The sequence below is a fragment of the Balaenoptera acutorostrata genome, chromosome 14 (assembly GCF_949987535.1).
Source record: "Balaenoptera acutorostrata chromosome 14, mBalAcu1.1, whole genome shotgun sequence".
NCBI classification, from domain to species: Eukaryota; Metazoa; Chordata; class Mammalia; order Artiodactyla; family Balaenopteridae; genus Balaenoptera; species Balaenoptera acutorostrata.
The window spans coordinates 19,130,738-19,144,244 of NC_080077.1; the positions used below are offsets into that span (position 1 = coordinate 19,130,738).

A 13,507-nucleotide genomic window follows, 5' to 3' on the forward strand; every position below is an offset into this window, starting at 1 on the left:
CCTTTTGCGGAAGATTCAGCGTCTAGTTGCGTTTTCTGTGCCATGTGTGTGGCCTTTTCATTGGCAGGAATTCCCAGCAGTACGTCCTGTTCATAACAAAGTGCACTACGAATGGGGGGAGGGGCTTGCTCCCTGTAGCATCACAATCCACGTGCTCCTCTCCCACCTCAGTCCTCTCTCCCTCTCTGCTCTCCGGCACCTGGCTTGATTAGCTGCTGCCTCTCAACTTCCTTTGTTGGGTGGGAGGCTCTACTGACGGGCTTCTTGGTGCCTATATTGGAGGAGGAAAGTGCTATGAAGGACCTTGCACTTCAAGCATTTGGCAGAGAGGTACAGGCAAGCCAGGAGCCCCCGCTCCACCCTGGGGCAGTGCAACCTGACAACAGGCATCCTTGTGCTTGGGCTTTGACTGCTGCTGATGCCTGAGTCATGCACCGAGAATCCCTGGCGAAAGGTCATCAGGACCTGTTTTTCCTGAGCATTGGGAAAGCCCCTGTAGCGACCACTGATGAAAGCCACTGGAAACCAAGTTTACTTTCAGGTTTTTTTTTTCCAAAGAAAACGAGAGAGAGAGAGAAAGAGAGAGAGACAGAGAGAGGAAGAGAGAAAGAGAAGCCTCTAAGTTCAAGGCTAACTGAATGGAGGCTGCACAGTGACCATGAAAGCTCCTATCCATTTTCATGTTCTGATACCTTGGAGACCAAAGGTTAAGAGTCTCAGAATAGGGAAGTCATCTTGTTTTGAAATTCCTCAACTGTTTATGTCCGGGTAGAGAGCTCTGGTCGTGACCAAGTAGTTATCTATTCCATCACTTCCTAGTTGTGTAACCTTGAACAACTGACTTGCCATCTCTCTATCACGAGTTCCTTATTTGTAAAATGCAATTAATAATGATTTCTACAATATAGTCATCGTGAAACTTAAATGAGACAGTGCCTCTGATGATGCAGCATATGATGAAAATCCAATAAATATCACTTAGCAGTATTATGATTTCAGGGGCACAGAATAATATATTTTTTTCTAATTACTACATATTTTCTAGCTGTTCTATGCATAGACTACATTTATTCAGAAAAAAATAACCTTCAAGAAGTGCTTTTATTTCCCCAGGGGCTATTAAAATGTCTAGTCCTATTATAAAGATTTTTGCTTTCAGCCCAACAGACATGCTCAGAAATGGAATGGACTCTGGGGCAGACAGGGCTACGGGTTTAATGACATCAGGTACATAGCGACTCCCACTTTAGGCAAGTCTGAAAATACCCTTTCTGCCCTTCTTAAACCAAATGGCAAGGCAAAATCAAGCAAGCTACACAGCCAAGAAATGATTTCTGGGCTTACGGGTCTGTTTTCATTAACTCTTTATTAATTATGTATTGAGTATTTATTGAGTTCTCTATGCAAAGTGTTGTAGGCTAGCTGGCATTGGGACTCTATTTAAAAATATATCAGACACAGTCTGATGACCTCCAGGAGCATATGCATAGTTAAAAAAAAAAAAATCACGTGCAAAACTTACCGCAATAAAAGTAGGTGTGGAAACTGCTTATCAGAGATATGTAAACACGAGAGGTCAGAACGTTCACTTTTTTCTACAAAAGTTTGGATTTTGCTGTATAATTATGCTTTGAAGAAAAAGATACTCAAGGAGGAGAAATGACATAAACAAAGGTGTGAAAATGCTAAACATGATCACTGTTATAATAAAACTACTTATTTGCAATTTCTACTATGTGCTAGGCTAGGCTATATATATATATATATATATATATCTCCTAGATATATAGGCTAGAGAGTGTGTCTTAGAGCAGGCAAGAGATTAAGCTGCAAAGGTAAGCTGGGATAAGAATAGGATTTCTAACCCTTCAGTGATGTCAGCCCTCCCTAACAAGAATGAAGGGGTTTTCTGGTCTGGGGTGAACTTATGGCAGTGGTGCCTGGTGGAAGGTGATTGAGTGTAGGTCTGGTCTGGTGGGTCAGCTTCTAGGATTCAGCACTTCACAGCAATCCTATGAGGTAGGTAGTGAAGGTTTTGTTATGTCCACTTTCAGCTGGTAAGAATGAAGCACACAAGACCTAAGTGATGAAACCAAAGGCACTTAGACAATTTCAGAGCTGAACTAGTATCCAAGTCTTGCTTGGCTGACTTCCAGTACACTTCCATTCTCAAATCCAGGTTGTTACCCTGTGGCTCTGAAATACATGGTGTTGTCGATTTTAGAGAGAAAGGCAGAAACTTTATGCACAGAGGTAACTGTAATAGGTGACAATAGGTTACAGTAAGTGGCAGCGAGCCCAGTGTGCTTGGCTTACTTGAATTGAATGTAAGTTATAGAAACGCTAATGGTTATAATTGTGCTAATATTTGTTTGCAAGGAGTTATAGGGGTGGCTCTAAAGAACTTGGGATAGTCCAAGGACCTTAGTATTCAGAACTCATAGATTTGAAAAGTGGGAAAAGCTTTGAGATCATCTAACTTCTTTATTTTATCAGTGAGGAAACTAAGGCTCAGAGAGATCAGGTGAATTGCCAAGGCCATATGGACAGTGAGTGGGGGAGGGCTCGTTCTCTTTAATAGATATTAATTAATGAATTAATTTCTTATGAGGAACTGGCTCGCATGATTATGGAGGTTAAGAAGTCCCATGATCTCCTATCTATCTGGAAGCCAATACCTAGGCTTACACCAGTGGTGTAATTTGGTCTGAGTCTGAAGGTCTGAGAACCACGGGAGCTGATGGTACAAATCCCGGTGCAGGGGCTGGAGAAGATGAGCTGAGATGTCCCAGCTCCAGCATGAGGCAGAGAAAACAATGATCCTTCCTTCTGGGGGTGTTGTAGGCAATTTCGTGTTTCTGATATCCAGACCAGAATACTCATGAAACTCCAGGCACAGTTCTTCTGTGCTCGCCATGACCGGTGCTGTGTCATTTCGTTTCACCCATAGATTCATTTTCAGAAGATTTAGGGACACATGCTGTAACTCTTTAGAGTGCCTGATGACTGGTCCAACCTGAGTAGATGCCATGCCCCACTGTGCGGTAGAGGGCAGCATGTGGAGTGAGGAGCAAGCCCCAGGCTTCCCTTCTGTAACCGTGTGATTTCTCTCCCATATATTGACTGTGCCTCATGCCAAGCTTGGACCTCTGAAGGTCAGCTCCTTCCCCTGGTCCACCTCAGGAAGGCACAGGATAATGTAGCCAGGAAATACACCACCTGTTCTCATGCAGTTTGTCTGTGTACTCATTCCACACCATCTAACTGGAAACCAGGAACTCAGCTGCTCTTCCCAGGAGCTGAACTTCTGCAGCTCTCGGAGGGGATCCCGTGCACGTTTGCTGGGAAGCTCAGGGACATGGGGGTCCAGTCTACGGAGCATAATCAGGCTCTCGGGCTCCTTCCCACAGACACATACATTCTAGAGGGCAAGGACCTTGGAAAGGTGTAAAGCCAAGCACAGAGTTACTGTTCCAGTCTTTGGATTTGTGCCAGCAACTCCACCCCCAGGTAAATGTGGGATAATGTGTTCGTTCTACTTTTCACAGGCAAAGCAGATCATAGAAATTATTTGATGAAAAGTAACTGGGAGTTTTGCCAAGCTCATTTTTGGTTCATTATACCATCTATTATTAATACATTATCACATACTGATCACTTGGTCTGATTTCTTTACCCCATGCACACGGTGGTGGTTTTTCCCCTGTTGTTTATAAGTGTAGACAGTGTGATGGAACCATGTTCAAGGCTGAATTTTAAAATGTGATCATCTTAATATTGGGAGAAAGATTCTTTCTGATGAACGCAAGTCTTCTGAGGAATTGTTAACTGACTTTGTCACGAGGCTCAACTTTCAGCAGGCAGAAAAAAGAAAAAGAAAATTACCATCGTGGGCTTAAGTTTGAGTAACTGGGAAGAAACGCAAGATAAAGTGAAATGGTGAAGAATGTGGGAAAAAGTAACCCTGTCATCTTAGTGTTCAAAATAAACTAAGAGGAAAATATAGAGAATAATAGAGTACGTAGATTTTTAATTATCAGAGAAAAATAGGTACAATTCCATGACTGGAGGCTTTATAAAGTAAAGACCGCTCAAAAGAAACTAGTGCAGCAGGAGAAAGCTTACTGTCTACTTTTAGAAGGATTTTGATTAGAAAAAGGAAGGACCAGAGCATAAAGAAGACTAATTTTTACAGACCCATAAGGGGAAGTGTTTTCCAAAAAGACTGAAGTGTGTCCCTACTTTATTCATCTTCATAACTTTAGCACCTATTGTAGTGCTAGGGTCACCACATTTCTTTCATTGGTTCTGCAGTTTGGAGAAGGTTTATCCCAGGTTCTTATAATAACATGCTGATGTGATCCCAGCATCACTTTGGATAATCATAATGAAACATGGAGAATAAGAGAGGTGTCAAAAGATGCAAAAATATTGTGACAGAGACACCTAGTTGATCACCCCAACAGCTAGTCTCCTTTTCTTCCTTGGTAATGGAACTCTGATTTCATCTGGGGGTAATGCATCCCATGAAAGGCATACACAAGGACTTCCCTGGTGGTCCAGTGGTTAAGACTCCACACTTCCACTGCAGGGGGCATGGGTTTGATCCCTGGTTGGGGAACTAAGATCCCTCTAATATCCCTCATAATGCATGGCACGGCCAAAAAAAAGCATACACGTCTCAGCCTGTCTTACAGCTTGCTAGGGCCATGTGACTATATTCTGACCAATGAATTATAACAGCCAGTTATTAATGTGCTAGTGTGAAATATAAGATCTGGTATTAATGTGACTTCTGGGTTGACTGAGATCACTTAGCTGGGAAGAGTGGTCTTTTTGTCTCTTTGCTATTCTGACTACTGCCATCCTGTAATGAAGCCCTTTTAGAGTCTAAGTTATATGCTGAGAATAGTGAAGAAAAAAGGCTGAAACCTGGATTCTTGATGGCTCCATGGAGCCATCATACCTAACTCTGAGCTGTTTACCTCTAGATTTCTTCTATTTCAGGAAAAAAAAACCCACTTCTATTTGATTATGTTATTTTGGAGTATCTCTTATGCAGCTGAACTTAACCCTAACTGATAAAATTTCCAGAGACTAGAGATGGTTTTCAGAGACTAGAGATAAGCATGTGTAAATTCCAGGAAAAATCCTCCAGGGCACATTCAATAACAATAATTCTTGCTAAATTACCTTAATTTTTTTGGACCTTGTTATCAGATTAGTAGCTTTTATTTAAGAACCAACATTTTGGGAAGACTTACTCCTTGCTGGATGCTGTTTTAAATCCCTTATGTGTATTATCTTTTGTAATCATCACAACAGGTACTTTAAAAAACTCCATATAGCAAATGATAAAACAGAGGCAGAGAGGTTTAAATAACTGATCCAGTGGAACACAGCTGATGGAGACAAGATACAAGCTCAAGGAGTCTGAGTGTAGAGGTCACTATCTTAGTTCATATACTACACTTTGAGAGGAAAGACACAGATAACAGGTGAATTTTAATTTTTTTGTGCATTGGATACAATCTCATAAAAGCAGAGTGGAGAAATGATAGATGGGCATTTTGAACAATTCAAGATGCCCAGCCAATGTCATCCTGGAAGGAAGTGTCTTGGTACTTGTCAAGGTGTCTTAATCCACTTCTGTTTAAGAATTTTATTAATGGCTGAGGACACATCAGGTCTATTTATCAAATGTGCAAGAACTAGAATAAGTTTAGACTGGAAAGGAGAAGACTCATGGAAACATGGGAGGTCTCATCAAATACTTATTCTATAATTTTAGAGCTTTAGCAGCCTCCAAAATCACTAATGCCTTTCAGGAATGGTGGGAATGCAAAGCGGTACGAGACCTATGGAGACACTATTTTGCAATACTGCAATATTTGACAATATTCTGATAAGTTGCATATGCATTTACCCTTTGACCCAGAAACTCCACTTCTACATTACTAAAAAGATACACTGGTGGAAAAAAGGAAACAAATATAAGAGCACAAATTCACAAAGCTATCCTTTGTACACTAATTACATATAACCTATTTTATTTAAGAAATAAAATTCTAAGGAAAAAATAAAAGTTAGATGGACAGGGGAATCTGTAGATTAAAAGAGACTTAACCAATTGCAATGATAGGTTCTCATTTGCATCCTGATTCAAACAAGCAGAAAGAGAGAGAGAGAGAGAGAGAGAGAGAGGATGCACATGTTGGAGAAATGTGAGCACTGCCTGTATAGTTTAAGATATTTAGGAATTATTTGTTGTTACAAAGTCACAGTCCTTATATTTTAGAGAAACTGTGAATCATTATGGATATTTTTATATGATACTTGGGATGGGATTTGCTTTGATACAAATCCAGGAAAGAGGGAAACTGGGTGAGGATAAAGACGAAATAAGATTGATCACAAGTTGGTATATTTACAGCTGGGTATTGATTACAAGGGCATTCATTATTCTATTACATCAACTCGTGTACATGTTTGAAAATTTTCATAATACAAAAGTAAAAGTTAAACCTATCTCTCAATTTTAAATAAAATATTTTAATTTGCTAAAAAATTTTTCCACTTGAAATGTACAGATGCAGATCTTTAAAAAAGAAACTTACCAAGAAGGAAAAAATAATAATCAATAGTAAAAGGGTAATTTAATTTAAGCACAGGTTTCACGTTTGATTTGCAGCAGAGATAAGGAGCAAATTTGGGACTCTGGAAACTCACTCCAGTGCTCTTTTTATGTTATGATTGACGTTCAGTCAATGGGCAATGATGTTGAAGGGAGCACACTGTTTGCTGAGTCGCTAGAGGGGAAGCAAGCAAAGTGATACAAAGGTATATTTTGACTCAAAATAACAAAAACTTTTCCTCCAGTTGAGGCCATTGAGAGCATAATAGCTTTTCTCGAGGTTTTGGATGAATCCAGGTTTGGATGAATTCATCCAGGTCTGGATGAATACACAGGTTGAGACTTGATGGCCACCTGATAGGGATGTTGTAAAGAGAATTCCTGTATCAGCTTGGAGGCTGCACTAGAGGAACTTGAAGCTCCCTTCCTACTCAATGATGCCATAATTCTATAATGAGATGATCCTTCTTGTTTCGACACATAACTCATAACTCTTGCTGGAGGGCTGGCATGTGCCATGGGAAGCATTGGCACCTGATTTAAAAGAAAAACACTTGATTTGCAGATACAGACTGATGCAGTCCTTCACAAAACAAAAATTTAAAGACTCAAATTATTAATGTTAAATAATTCCAGTTTTAGTAGTTTGGGGTTTAATACTTATATTGAATTCCTAGAAGGTGTAAGGTGTTTGGCCATAGACTATAAAGGCCCTGATCCAAGTGCTGAGTGCCCGAATGTGTTTGATACCTCCAGCTTCTCCTCCTCCCTCACATGAGCTGTTTTTCCTGTATGGAAGTCTGCTCCTAGACAAAGTTCTGTTACCCACCTCTAGAACTAAATGTGAGCTTAAAGCAACATGTCACCATTCCCAACCATTTTTAAGCTTTATTTCTAACCAGAATAAAAAGATTTATTAAAAAAAAATAATTCCTGAGAAATCAGAAATGAAAGAGGAGATATTAAGATATTAAAACTGATACCACAGAAATACAAAGGATCATAAGAGACTGCTATGAACAATTATACTCCAACAAATTAAACAACCTAGAAGAAATGGATAATTTCCTAGAAATCTGCAAGCTACCAAGACTGAATAATGATGAAATAGAAAATCTGAACAGAATGATGACTAGTAAAGAGATTGAATCAGTAATTAAAAACCTCCCAACAGGGACTTCCCTGGTGGCACAGTGGTTAAGAATCCACTTGCCAATGCAGGGGACACAGGTTTGATCCCTGGTCCATGAAGATCCCACATGCCCCGGAGCAACTAAGCCCATGTGCCACAACTACAGAGCCTGTGCTCTAGAGCTTGCGAGCCACAACTACTGAGCCCATGTGCCACAACTGCTGAAGCCCGCACACTCTAGGGTCCGCATGCCACAACTACTGAGCCCATGTGCTGCAACTACTGAAGCCCGTGTGCCTAGAGCCCATGCCCTGCAACAAGAGAAGCCACCACAATGAGAAGCCCACACACTGCAATGAAGAGTAGCCCCTGCTTGCCGCAACTAGAGAAAGCCCACACACAGCAATGAACACCCAACGCAGCCAAAAAAAAAATTAAAATTAAAATTAAAAATTAAAAAAAAAAACAAAAACACCTCCTAGCAAACAAAAGTCCAGGACAGAATGGCTTCACTGGTGAGTTCTACCAAACATTCAAAGAAGAATTAATAACAATTCTTCTCAAACTCTTCCAAAAAATAAAATAGGAAGGAGCACTTCCAAACTCATTTTATGAGGCCAGCATTACCCTGATACCAACCAGACAAAGATATCACATAAAAAGAAAATTACAGTTCAATATTCCTGATGAACATAGATGTAAAATTCCTCAACAAAATGTTAGCAAACAGAATTCAACAATACAGTAAAAGGATCATGCACCATGACCAAGTGAGATTTATTCTGGGGATGCAAGGATAGTTCAACATCCACAAATCAGTCAGTGTGATACACCACATTAACAAAATGAAGGCTAAAAATTATATGATCATCTCAAAAGATACAGAAAAAGCTTTTGACAAAATTCAATATCTATTTATGATAAAAACTCTCAACAAAATGAGTATAGAGAGAGCATACCTCAACATAATAAAAGCCATATATGACAAGCCCATAGCTAACATTATACTCAATGGTGAAAATCTGAAAGCTTTTCCTCTAAGATCAGGAACAAGACAAGGATGTCTACTCCCACCACTTTTATTCAACATAGTATTGGAAATCCTAGCCAGAGCAATTAGGCAAGAAAAAGAAATAAAAGTCATCTAAATTGGAAAGGAAGAAGTTAAACTGTCACTATTTGCAGATGACATGATATTATATATAGAAAACTCTAAAGACTCCATCAATAAACTATTAGAATTAATAAGCAAATTCAGTAAAGTTATAGGATGCAAATTCAGTAAAGTTATAGGATACAAAATCAGTAGACAAAAATCTGTTGTGTTTCTATACACCAATTACAAACTATCAGAAAAATTAAGAAAGCAATCCCATTTACAATTGCATTAAAAAGATAAAATACCTAAGAATAACTTTAACCAAAGAGGTAAAAGATGTGTATATTGAAAACTACAAAACATTTATGAAAGAAGTTGAAGAAGACACAAATAAATGGAAGGATTCCATGCTCATGGATTAGATGAATTAATATTGTTGAAATGTCCATACTAGCCAAGGAAATCTACAGATTCAATGCAATTCCTATCAAAATTCCAATGGCGTTTTTCACAGAATTAGAACAAACAATCCTAAAAATTTTATGGAACCACAGAAGACCCTGAATAGCCAAGGCAATCTTGAGAAAGATGAACAAAACTGGAGGCATCACACTCCCTGATTTCAAACTATATTATAAAGCTATAGTAACTATAAACAGTATTGTATTGGCACAAAAACAGACACATAGATCAGTGGAACAGAATAGAGAGACCAGAAATAAATCCATGCATATATGGTCAATTATTTTATGACAAATTACAAGAATATACAGTGGGGAAAGGATAGTGTCTTCAATAAATGGTGTTGGGAAGAATGGACAGTCACATGCAATAGAATGAAACTGAACCAGTATTTTATACCATACAGAAAAATTTACTCAAAATGGATTAAAGACTTGAATGTAAGACCTGAAGCCATAAAACTTCTAGAAGAAAACATAGGTTGTAAACTCTTAGACACAGGTCTTGGTGATGATTTTTTGAATCTAACACCAAAAGCAAAAGCAACAAAAGCAAAAATAAACAAGTGGAAGTACATCCAACTAAAGAGCTTCTGCACAGTAAAGGAAACCATCAACAAAATGAAAAGGCAACTAATGAATGGGAGAAAATTATTGCAAATCATATATCTATTTAGGACTAATATCCTAAATATATTAAAAAACAAAACAAACAAACAAAAAACCCTTACACAGTTCAATAGCTAAAAGCGCCAAACAATCTGGTTAAAAAAATGGGCAGAAGATCTGAATAGACATTTTTCCAAAGAAGACATACAGATGGCCAATGGGTACATAAAAAGATTCTCAACATCACTAATCATCAGAGAAATACAAATCAAAACCACCATGGGATATCACCTCACACCTGTTAGAATGGCTATTATCAAAAAGACAAGAAATGACAAGTGTTGGAGAGGGTGTGGAGAAGACGAAACCCTTGTGCACTATTGGTGGGAATGCATACTGGTGCAGCCACTATGGAGAACATTAGTGAGAATCCTCAAAAAATTAAAAGTATATAGAACTCCAATAAGATCCACGAATTCCACTTTTGGGTATTTACCTAAAGAAAATGAAAACACTAACTCAAAAAGATATATGTACCCCCATGTTCATTGCTTCCAAGACATGGAAGCTACCTGAGTGTTCATCGATAAATGAGTGGATAAAGAAGATATGGGAGATATATATATATATATATATATATATATATATATATATATATACACACACAATGGAATATTATTCAACCATTAAAAAATAAATCTTGCCATTTGTGGCAACATGGATGGATCTAGAGTGTATTATATTATGCTAAGTGAAATAAGTCAGACGAAGGCAAATACTGTATGATCTCTCTTATGTGTAGAATCTAAAACAGTAAACAAACAAAAAAACACAAAGACACCAAAGATCATAGATACAGAGGACAGATTGATGGTTGCCAAAAGTGAAGGGTGGGAAGTGAGACAAATGGGTGAACTTTTTTTTTTTTTTAGTTTAAATAAATTGAATAAAAAATTTAAATAATAATAAAAGAATTCCTAGTGTCAACAAATAAACAGGGTGAGGGTTGAGGTGGGTGTTCTGAAATGACACAGTATAACCAATCCAGCTATTCTGGTAATTCCAAAGAGAGACTAGCCACATGGTCTATATCAGAGACAGACAGGAGCCCTGCTGCTCAGGCTGAAGGTGACCGCCATCCAGGACCTCAGAGTTAGCCTTGCAATGAATGGTTCAGGAAACATAAGGTGCTAGACTTCCAAAGATCTGTAAGGGAGTCCATTCTGTCCCTGTGATGCTATTAGCTTCTCTCTCTCTCTCTTTCTAGTTGTCAGTGACATGAATCTCAGCTCCATTCTACATGGATTACTTCTGATCTAATTCTAACAGCCCTAAGATTTCAAGAGATAGATATAAACACCAGTTGGATATTACAAGAAAATCGGATTGTTCTGCAGTGAGTGAGATATGGAAAGGCCTTTTCCCAACCAAGCAGTAGACAGAATTGTCATAGTAAGTTGCGTTTGAAATAAAACGGTTCATAGATCGGAGGTGACACTGCCTTTTGTAAAGTGTGAAATTGGTCCTTCTGTTGGGCAGAAAGAGGATCAAAAAAGGAAAAAGAAAAAAGAACACAAATAGTTTACTCTCTATTTATTATGTTATGATCTGCCTCAATTCACAAATATCTACCTATACCTGTATCTAGAGCGATAAGATTCTTTAAAAGGCTACATATTTACTATGTTTTCATGCTTGGTCCAGAGCAAATCTGGTTTGAACCTGCAGATAAATTATCCCCAGCTCTAGAATGCTATAGGGTTGACTTTAAATAGGCACCTGCTAGATTTCCAACATGATAGATGAAAGTGTCCTGCATCCATTAGTCAATTATATCTCCTCTTTTACACTTCAGTCCATACATTAATGCACCCTTGACACTGTTTTTCAGTTCACTCTTCCATCTTCCTTAATCATTTCGGCACGCAACTCACTTGCTTCTTCTGCCACGTCTGCCAACATCCTTGGCATCCCAGTCAAGTTCATGACCATTTTGGCACCCTACACATAACACTTTTTATTGAAGTTTTTGCACATATATTTTTATGCCTCTGAACACTGTAACTTTAACCAACTTTACATTTCCCATATGGAGACCATAATGTTACACTGCAAAAATGTGGGTGTAACCAATATTTGCTATGCCCCAACGTGTGTGGGGACAGCTTTTATCTGAGATTCACCCTTCTCACCATCCCTGTCATCTTTAATCTTCTGTAGAGTCTAGCATCTATCAAGGCTATGATGGTAGAAGAGGGCTTTTAAAATGTATTCCGGCTGAAAAGTAAATGCACTTCTATTTTAGGAAAAATTCATGAGAAAACTGGCAGGAAACTCATCTTAATGCAAAATATCTGCTTATTCCTTTGTCTCTGCTCTATAGGCCAGATCACTTCAAGGGACCCGCCCTCTTTGCCAATCTCCCAGCTTTCAAAGGCCTCTGTCCAGCAGTGGATCAAACACCTAGTAACTCACCCAGGGGCAGAGGTAAGTGGAGACAGCCGTGATTGCTATTTACTCATTTGTTTTTGAAAGGCTATAAAGGGGCTGCAGGAAAGGGTATGCAGGTCTAAGATTGGGGGTGTTCTCTATCCAAAAATGGGGCTCACGAATGCCCTATGACCATGGACGGAGCTAGAGGGCAGGTTGGAATAGGTGAGAGAAGTTATTTCCAAATCACCATCATCTTGTGGACTTTGAATGTATTATTAAGTATTATTAAAGATCCTCTAGGATTCCACGTTAACATTCAGCCAGCTAACAGTTACATCTTTAAGTCCCATAGCAAGTGGTTAGTGTTGGTGTTTTACTTAGGAATGGCACAATCTCAAGGTCTAGGTGAAGTACAGCTTTGGACTGGAGAAGGAAAAGGAGTTATTTCCAGAAGAAGGTGCTAAAAGCAGGGCTCTGGGCCAATTTGTTGAAAGCCAATTTACTAAAATTAACTTCATGAATGACCAATTTCCTGACTCATGAGGGTTTTGTTTATAAGTTTTAGTATAGTTCCTGCCGCTACCTCTGCCTCTCCTGGCTCCTGCCTCTGAACTTGACCCTGCCTCTCTAACAAAGGAGCCTGGGCAAACCTCTGAGATGGGGCCAGGGAAAGCACAGGACGATGATGAAACTTAAACTTTTTAAACATTCCCCCAAATTTTGCAAATTGGGCATTTGGCAAATTGTTTTGGGCAAATTGTTTTTCAGTGTAAATCGGTGGTTCAGTAAATTAACTTGCTTCCCCAAAGCAGAGCTATTTCTTAATTGTCCCTCTCTTTCCTAACACGGGCTCCTGTCTCTTTCACACTCAGTTAAAATAAGGAGGGATGAGATCTGTGAAGACATGCACACCCAGCTATGCACGCCACAAGATGATACGAGTATACCTGGGTGTACAAACCAGTTATAAAATCTGAGTCTCAAGGTGAAGAAAGACTTCTCAAAGGTCATCCCTTTCCCCACTGCTACAATCTTGCCTTATTGTGAGAGAGCTTAGAAGCAAAAATCACCAGAATTCTTGTGTTTAGTCTTTCTGACCATGGTGGGTTTTTAGTTATTAAAGTTGAATAATCAAATTT

The 13,507-nt window shown here is 38.9% G+C and overlaps 1 long non-coding RNA gene across 1 annotated transcript in view; it reads left to right on the forward strand.

The window, feature by feature from the left end:
- The window catches only part of LOC102999809 (uncharacterized), a 465,504-nt gene that overhangs the window by 384,947 nt on the left and 67,050 nt on the right, over nt 1-13,507 (forward strand). The window contains exon 6 of the long non-coding RNA XR_009005227.1: nt 12,319-12,422. This is a non-coding gene — a long non-coding RNA (uncharacterized LOC102999809). The remainder of the gene's footprint in view (nt 1-12,318; nt 12,423-13,507) is intronic.